This window comes from Hakea prostrata, chromosome 1, assembly GCF_041222555.1.
Source record: "Hakea prostrata isolate BN-2017 chromosome 1, UWA_Hpros_2, whole genome shotgun sequence".
Taxonomy (NCBI): domain Eukaryota; kingdom Viridiplantae; phylum Streptophyta; class Magnoliopsida; order Proteales; family Proteaceae; genus Hakea; species Hakea prostrata.
This window is the reverse complement of record NC_142600.1, coordinates 43,047,757-43,056,326: the sequence shown is the minus strand read 5'-3', so window position 1 is coordinate 43,056,326 and position 8,570 is coordinate 43,047,757. Positions and strand designations below refer to the sequence as shown.

General features: G+C 40.8%; 1 pseudogene; it reads left to right on the top strand.

The window, feature by feature from the left end:
- Positions 1-208: 208 nt before the first annotated feature.
- LOC149029000 (U-box domain-containing protein 16 pseudogene) lies at positions 209-2,980 on the top strand (annotated as a pseudogene).
- The last annotated feature ends 5,590 nt before the right edge of the window (positions 2,981-8,570 follow it).

The window sequence follows — 8,570 nt, the reverse complement described above, 5'->3', positions numbered from 1 at the left end:
ACTGCAACGGGGTGGCCAAGAGGTATCGTTTATTAGCTTCTGAGAACCTGAGAGCCTTGGTGAATTCGTGCAAAGGAATGCTAAAGATTTTACTTATTAACATATGTAAACCTTAATATTATCATCTACACTAATGAATATAAAAGCACCCTTTCAGAAAAAAGAAAAAAAAATTAAAATGCTAGGCAATTATATATTTAGAGGGACTCACCAACCCATTGCACACAAAGACATAGTGAAAGGTCGAAATATTCCCCACACGACCAAGATGATAGGGTTATCATAAAACCTGCTCCCCCAACACAGTGCTAATATACATTATTCTATTATATCAATTAAAATAGTAATATTTCCTTTTATATTTTTAATTATATTCGAACCTTAGCTTTTCTATCTCCAGCATAATTGAATTCGGGCGTGCTATACCTGTAAAGACGTACGAAGCTGAATTCCAGTTGTATTACCTGAATTTGAAGCTTTCTCTGATTCGTTCATGGCGATATCTTCTCAACCTTTCCCACCAAGAAAGAGAAGGCCTTCGTCGAGCTCTTTCATATCTCCTGATCTCTCCGACACCACCCTCCTTCAATCTCTTCTCTTTCTCTCTCAAGAGGTTTCCCTACTTAAACCTCTGCAATTCCTTCTCAAACGTGTTTCTTCATCTACAATCCGCAAATCCAAGCTTCTTGCTCTCGTTTTCGAAGAGATTCTCAGCCTTAATCCATCTTGTTTTCTTTCTCAATCCGCACTTCTCTGTTCCAAAGAATTATACCTGGTTCTTCAGAGAACCAAAACCTTGATTGAAGATTGCTCTAACGGAAGCAAGTTGTGGCTTTTGATGCAACACAAATCCGTTTCTCACAGTTTTCATCAGATTAAAGTTGAAATCGCTGCTCTGCTCGATGTTTTTCCTTTTAAAGAATTTGAGTTGAGCGATGACTCGAAGGAGCTCATCGTTCTTCTTAAAAACCAGTGCTGCTCGGCCAAAGCTTTCGTGGATCCTCTCGCCGAGAGTCTCATGCGAGAGGTTTTGAAGCTGCTGGAGCTTATTGAGAGAGAAATTGTTCCTGAGCAATCGAAGCTCGAGAGCTTTTTCGAGAAGTTAGGGTTTTGCGATTCGAAAAGTTGCAGAGATGAAATAGAGCGTCTCGAAGATGAGATCCATGGCAACGAAAAATCAACGGTCGAGATGATGGTCTCACTGGTGAGTTTCGTTCGGTATGGTAGGTGTGTTCTCTATGGTGCTTCGTCAGCGAAGAAAAGCACTACATCACTGGGATCTGACGGTTCGGATTTCTCTCTTCCGGCAGATTTTCTGTGCCCGATCAGTTTTGAATTGATGACTGATCCAGTGGTTGTCGCTACAGGACAAACCTATGATCGGTCTTCTATCAGTAGCTGGATCAATTCTGGTCGTAACACGTGTCCTAAAACTGGCCAAGTTTTAGCTCACAACGATTTAATACCGAATCTTACCGTGAAAAACTTGATCGTGTTGTGGTGTCGTGAAAACAAGATTCCACTTGGGAAGGTGGAGGTTGAAAACAATTCTGACGGCGTTACTGTCAGCAAAGCTGCTTTAGAGGCAATGAGGATGACGGCGTTGTTTCTTGTTAATAAACTCCGTGTATCGCCGTCAACCGAGACGGTGGAACGGATCGTTCAGGAGCTGCGGAATCTTGCTAAAACCGATTCCCGAAGCCGAGCTTTGATAGCTGAGTCGGGAGCGATTCCATTGCTTGCAGGCTACTTAGGTTCTAAAAATCCTGACCTGCAGGTTGACGCCGTTACGACTCTGCTCAACCTTTCTATCCTGGAAGTCAATAAAACAAGGATAATGGAAACTGAAGAAGTTGTTGACGGCGTTATTAAGGTGCTGAGATCAGGTGCCACGTGGGAAGCAAAAGGCAATGCTGCAGCCACTATATTCAGTTTGTGTTACGTGGCTGGTTATAGAAAGAAGCTGGGGAGGAAAAAACGTGTCGTAAAGGGATTGGTGGAGCTTGCAAGAATGGGACCCGCAGCATCAAGGCAAGATGCTTTGGGTGTTCTTTCGAATTTGGCTGTTGAAAGAGATTGTATAGGCAGGTTGTTGGATGGAGGAGTGCTGGAAATGGCGATGGAAATAATCAATGAGTCGCCGGAGGAGGCGGTGATGATTGCGGCGGCGATGGCTAAAAGAGGTGGCGCGTCTGCTTTAGCCGCGATGGATGGGGCTATTGAGAAGATAGCGAGGGTGTTAAGAGATGGCCCAGAAAGAGCAAAAGAGAGCGCCGCTGCAGCACTTGTCGCCGCTTGTCGGAGGGGAGGGGATGAGGTGGTGGTGCAATTGGTGGCGATGCCGAGAATTCATAAGGCAATTTGGGAGTTGATGGGAACAGGAACAGGAAGAGCACGACGGAAGGCGGCGAGCCTCTTGCGAACTTTCAGGCAATGGGCTGCCAAACCCGATAACGACGATGTTGTTAATGTTTCAACCATTCTCGCTGATCATCTTCTCATCTATTAACAGTGACCATACATGGCGTACAATTGTTGTTGCAACCGTTGGATGAATATGAGAAATTGTATATTATACATAATCGCACTCATCTGACGGTTGAGATTAAGGTCACTTCATGTGGGAATTCTCTCTCACCTTTCGGCTTTTACTTCTCTTCTTTGAGCTGACTAGTGTCCGCAAGTGTAAATAAAAAGGTCAGTTTAGATAATTGCAAACTGGATCACATGCCTATGCCTCTTTCACATCTTTCTATCATATGTTTAAAAAGGACATCCCTGGTCTATTTCGTAAGTTCTTAAAGGTGGGTCCCCTCCTAACTCTGTAGTGGAGGAATGTGATCCTGTTGCAGATTCTTTTGCATATCATGAACAAGGCATGGTATGTGCCAAGACATTAAGCAAAATTTGAATAAAAGAGGAGTAATTTTCAATGATATAAAACATATAGGATAATTTTCATATGGACCCCCTGAGGTTTGGTCTATGTCATTGTTAATCTAAAAACATTGAGACTTTGCATATGCCTCCCCTGTGCTATAGAAAAAGTCAATTTAATGACAATTTATTGTTTCTATGACCAATTTGCCTTTATTCTTTTTTTTTTAGGCAAATTTCATTTGAATCCCTTGAGGTTTGATTTATGTCATTTTTAGTCCAAAAAAAGCTAAGACTTTGCATTTGCCTCCCCTGTACTATAAAAAAATGAATTTAAGGATAAATTTATCAATTTTATGACCAATTTTCCCTTATTCTTTTTTTTATTTAATTTAAATTTTTTACATAGACATCCTACCTGCTATGAAACTCCTGACTCCCCTTTAATCCAAAAATTATAGTACAGGCAGGTAGGATGTATGTAAAAAATTAAACCCTATTTTTGAATTAAAAGGGGATTTACGAGTTTCATGGCAGGTAGGATGTATATGTAAAAAATTTAAATTAAAAAAGAAGAAGAAGAAGAAGAAGAAGAAGAAGAAGAAGAAGATCAGCTTTTTTGGACTAAAAATTATATAAACCAAACCTCAGGGGGTCCAAATGAAATTTGCCCAAAAAAAAAAGAATAACGGCAAATTGGTCATAGAAACGCTAATTTGTCCTTAAATTGACTTTTTCTATAACACAGGGGAGGCATATGCAAAGTCTCAATTTTTTTGGACTAAAAATGATATAGACCAAACTTCAGGGGGTCCATATGAAAATTACCCAAACATATATTGGTTATGAATTGGTTAATTTGAAGAGAATAAGTGGATTTCTTTCAAATCAAAACATTGCACGAGAGTTACAGAACCATTACTTGAGGAGGAATTACACTCATGATTCTAAGGTAACACTCTCTTTGCCATTTCAAATTTTATTTAATAAGGAGTGTTGCACCCAAATCTGACCCCTTATATGAACCATGCTTGAATCCAGTTGCTTTGGTTTTCCTATTCACAACAAAGAGAGTGAGGGGCAAGTTGACTTGGGTAGTCGAGCTACTACATTCGGAAATTAAGTTAGACTTGAGTACAACACCACCCTAAAATAGGGCTTTAGAATTGCTCGAGCTAAAAATCTTAGAAAGAGTTGTAGGAGTAAATGAATATTACTATTAAAGGTGGTAGGTGAGGGATATTTATAGTAAAACCTGACTCTTTGTGATTGTTGAATTGTTTAGGAGGCATTGATCTCAAAACTTGGGATGTCATGTCACAAGAATGGAAGCTTCGTTGTGTCCTATCAAAGGCTGACAATAGGCATGGTAGCATAGGCCAAATGTGACAACTTTTCGCCTTGTTTGATATACAAAATGGGGTTGCATTGCCAAGAAAGATGTAGAGAATGTCATTCATCATCTTTGCTTCATGGAATCTAGTTCTACACAAGAGATATTCCCAATCATTTCTTCCCAGAGTTCTCGGCTACCTTTCCTGTGAATCCTTGCTCAACCACAAGGAATTGAGTTGTATGGAGTTAGCCCATTATATGTGTGGTAACCTCTGATGGTTCTTGGCTTAGCCCCTTGGTCCAGTGTACTCCGAGTCTACCGTAGCTTGAGACAGGTCTGTCATACTTGGTGAATTTATGCACAACATGGCCCCTGCACTCCTCAGACCTGCCATCTATGGTTGAGTCTATAGACTTGAGGAGTTGAGTCTCGAATAATAGGTTTATCCTTCGTTGTACACATGTCTCCTTGGGAAACCAAGCATTGTCTTCAATGCACGTAGTTGAGGAAATGAGTGGGTGACAGACCTAGGGTTTTCATACTGATGAAGTGAAGCTTCGAGTCTTGAGTTACGTATGCATCTTCCAAAGTCCGTACACAATTTCGGTGAAATCCCGCAAAACCCTAACCTAAAAATCCATATTGTAGGTCTAAAAACCTAAAGTGCGGGTAGAAGGCAATTGTGAGCCATCCAAATTGAAACCATTGGATTAAACTCTGAACCAATGAAAGTAGATGGAGACGATGCCAAGTTGGGAGTTTTGATAGAATATGGAAGAAGATCTAACTTGGATGTTGACGGATTTCGTAGATGGATCAACAGTATAGTGATGACACAAGTAGAAGGTCCTGAAAAATCAGGTAAGACCCTTCTATAACTTGGAAAGGGTCCCAGACTGAGCTAGGGCTTTTGGAGCATCAGTACCACTCCTGGAGCAAAAGTACCTGGGGTGGGTTGCCTACCCTGATCGCCTAGGCGACCCACCCAACTTTGGGGCAAAAGGGTATTTTGGGTGTTTGATGTTTTTGAAGCCCTATTTAATGATTTTCGTTCTTAAACGTGTCATTATGTTCTAAATCCGTCAGAGAATGTCAGAGCTTCTCAAGAAAACCGTCTCCAAGGTGAAGGAAGGTGTGGAAATTATCCATCAAGGTTTTCGATCATCGTTTCTCTTTCTAAAAGGTTAGTATTCATCTTCTTCGTTCTAGTTCTCCTCTTTTGATTGATTCTACCTACTGTCAAGACCTAGAAGAAGGTTTATATATGTTGTAATGACCTAACTCTTCTATCCTCTTTGCTCTAGAATGGATCTCCATTCACTATAGCTCTTCCATGAATCTCGTGGTACGATGTCGGAGAAGACCTAGTATAGGATTCATTAGGTTTTCATCCTTTTTGCTTTATTTGATTCCTAAACTGTGTTAGACCATTATCTAGGATGATTTCATACCTAAATCTTCTATCCTCTTTACTCTAGTCCAGCTCCTCCGTGAATCTTGTGGTAAGAATTCAGAAAAACCTAATATAGGATTCGTTAGGTTTTCGTTCTTTTTGCTATGATTGATCTTTAAACTAAGATAGATAATACCTACTATGATTTCAGAATTTTCAAAGTAATTTTGAAATAGTTTAGAACCCGAACAAGAAATTTCGAGTCATTTTGAGTACATTCTGTTCATACACAGAGACTTGGTCGCCTGCCCTAGTCACCCCAGGCAACCCACCCATGGACTGGCAGTTTCATGGGTGGGTTGATTGCTCTAGTTGCCCTAGGCAACCCACCCACTACCTGTAACATCCAACCCAAACCTAGCCCGGACACCCTTTTTATTTTGGGATAAAGAAAGACTTGTTTGATATTAGACCTTAAAGTTGGACTTTAATTTCAATATTATTATCTTTGAAAACCTTAGGAAGCCATGTTAGACCTTTCCCTTAGGGTAGATTTGTAATGTCTGGCCTTATCCTAACCTTGGCCCGGCCGGGGACCTATTATGTTTATAGGTCCGAAGAACCAAATTGGGGGAAAATATACTAGTGGACCCTTTTGGTTGTTGATTTGGTGTTGGAACCCAAGCCCGTGGACATTGACGATGATGCCCCTCACTTGAGGGCATTGTCAATGTTAGTTTTGAATCTGCGCACCGAAGAGGGGTGAATTAGTTGAAATACCAAATGAACTCCTGTGCTCAATCCAAATATATTTCCTGAAACTAGACTTCTTTATGGACCTGTAGAAGAAAACCCCACTCCATTTGACCCCATATAGCCCTCCAAATCCCTGTCCGAAGTTGCTGAACTGTGTCTGGCAAATCCTGCTTGCGCATCAAAGAAGGTGAGCTTAGTTGGTGGACCTAATGACCTCACATGCTTGATACAAAGGTATTTCTGGAAACTATACTTCTTGATTGACTTGTAGGAGAAAACCTCACTCAATTTGACCTTGTTTAGCCTTTCAAATCCCTACTTGAAGTTGCTGTTCTAAACCTGAGTTTTCTGCTGAAAACATTTTGGTCGATACCATCGACCAAGGACCATCGACCAAAATGTCCCAGTCTACCAAGTTAAGGATTCCATGGAATATTCCTTTTCTATTTAATATGACCTCGAGCCTTGAGCCTTTTGCAATCATTTTTCTCACCTGGGAACGTGGGGAGAGCTTCCCAAAGCAGCTCCTTGGTTAGTGTGAAGGGTATCTCATCAAAGACACTTAGTTTATCATTGATTATTGCCTTCATCTTCTACACTAAGGTATGACTCTTCATTTCACTCTCTATCCTACCATTTCCTACTCTTTCCTATTGTCATCTTGCTGATGGGACATTTGGAATGGTGCTGCAACCTTGCAACCACCACTCCAAGTGCCTACTCATGCTCAATCCATGATTCCCTTAGCCATTCATTGATGCTAATGCTTATATCTCATGCCTAACATATGTATTCCATGATTTACCTATTAACATCATACCATTTGATATCAAACTGAGCTATAGAGTGTATTATGTCCATGTTTAACATTGCCATATGATTCCAATCGAATTTCTATTAGTTCCCCTAGCTATTGCATGCTATTCCTCATCAATGCAATCAATTCCAACTCATGCCATGATGTTTATCACTTGAACTTAATAGCTCAAATTGGGGCTTTTTAATTAGACCATTGGATTGGGTTAATTCCTTGATTTATAGTGTCCTACTACTGTTGTTAAGTATGCCTCCAAGTTTCAGATTGATCCGAACACCGGAAGACTCATTTCGGACCAAAATCCCCAAAATCCACTATTCTGCCCGAGGATTATTTTGGTCGATACCATCGACCAAGACCATCGACCAAACTTGTTGCTGACAGCAACCTTGCTCCGTTTTGATCCGTTTGACATCCGATCTTCCCGACTTCTTCTCTAACTTATTATTGATGTTTGTTTAGGGTCCTAACAATTCTTTTGGACTAATTCTTGGTATTCTCAATTCATCATCAATTCAACCCAAGGTAAGGATGGTTATCTCCATAAACATATAGATCATCAACTTATGATTTATGTTCTTATTTATGAATAGAATTTCTTGATTTCTTTTAATCGTTATAAGACTGTGATATATGTGTTAGAACAGTAGTATTGAAATCTTTATACTCTTGTCATGTTACATTACTATTCTTGTCTACTTATGTCTATGATGATTCATTTCAATATCATGATTTAACTTGTATTATGAAGATGTATTGGATGCATGAGAAGTGATGAACTTGAATATGTGATTGCTTACGTATGACTTGGGATTGGGGAGTGTCCTATTGACGCTTCTGTCCTTGGGCACCAGAGGGAATAGTATGGGATGTTCTCCGATGGTGCCTATCGACTCTTTCCCGGGTTATTGGATGACATACATAGGATTGTCTAGTTGTTTGGCTAGGATGTCCCTGTCGTATCAGACCCGAATCGGAAGGGCATTGAGACCGAATGACCCGTGGTAGCAATGGGGATTTGTGGGCACTCAAGACCGGTAACCAATCCGTGAGAGGTCATAAATCTCATTGTGGGAGCCATTTATTGGTAGGGTTGCATATGGATAGACTTGGGCTCACGGGCGCTCAAGACCGGTAACCAACCCGTGAGAGGACGTGAGAGCTTCCCGTTTACTATATGTGGATGACCAATAGGGTTGATGAGTCCGTAATCCGGGATTACGCTGACTCTAGTGAGAAGGATACCGGAAAGGATCGCCGGGGGCGAGGAATGGACGTATCTGGATCTGAGTTGATATGACTGAGTAGATGACTTGCATTGGGCTAGGCTTTACTGTGACATGCGCCAATACTTATACCAAATGGTGATGTGAGAGAGTGGTGACTAAATC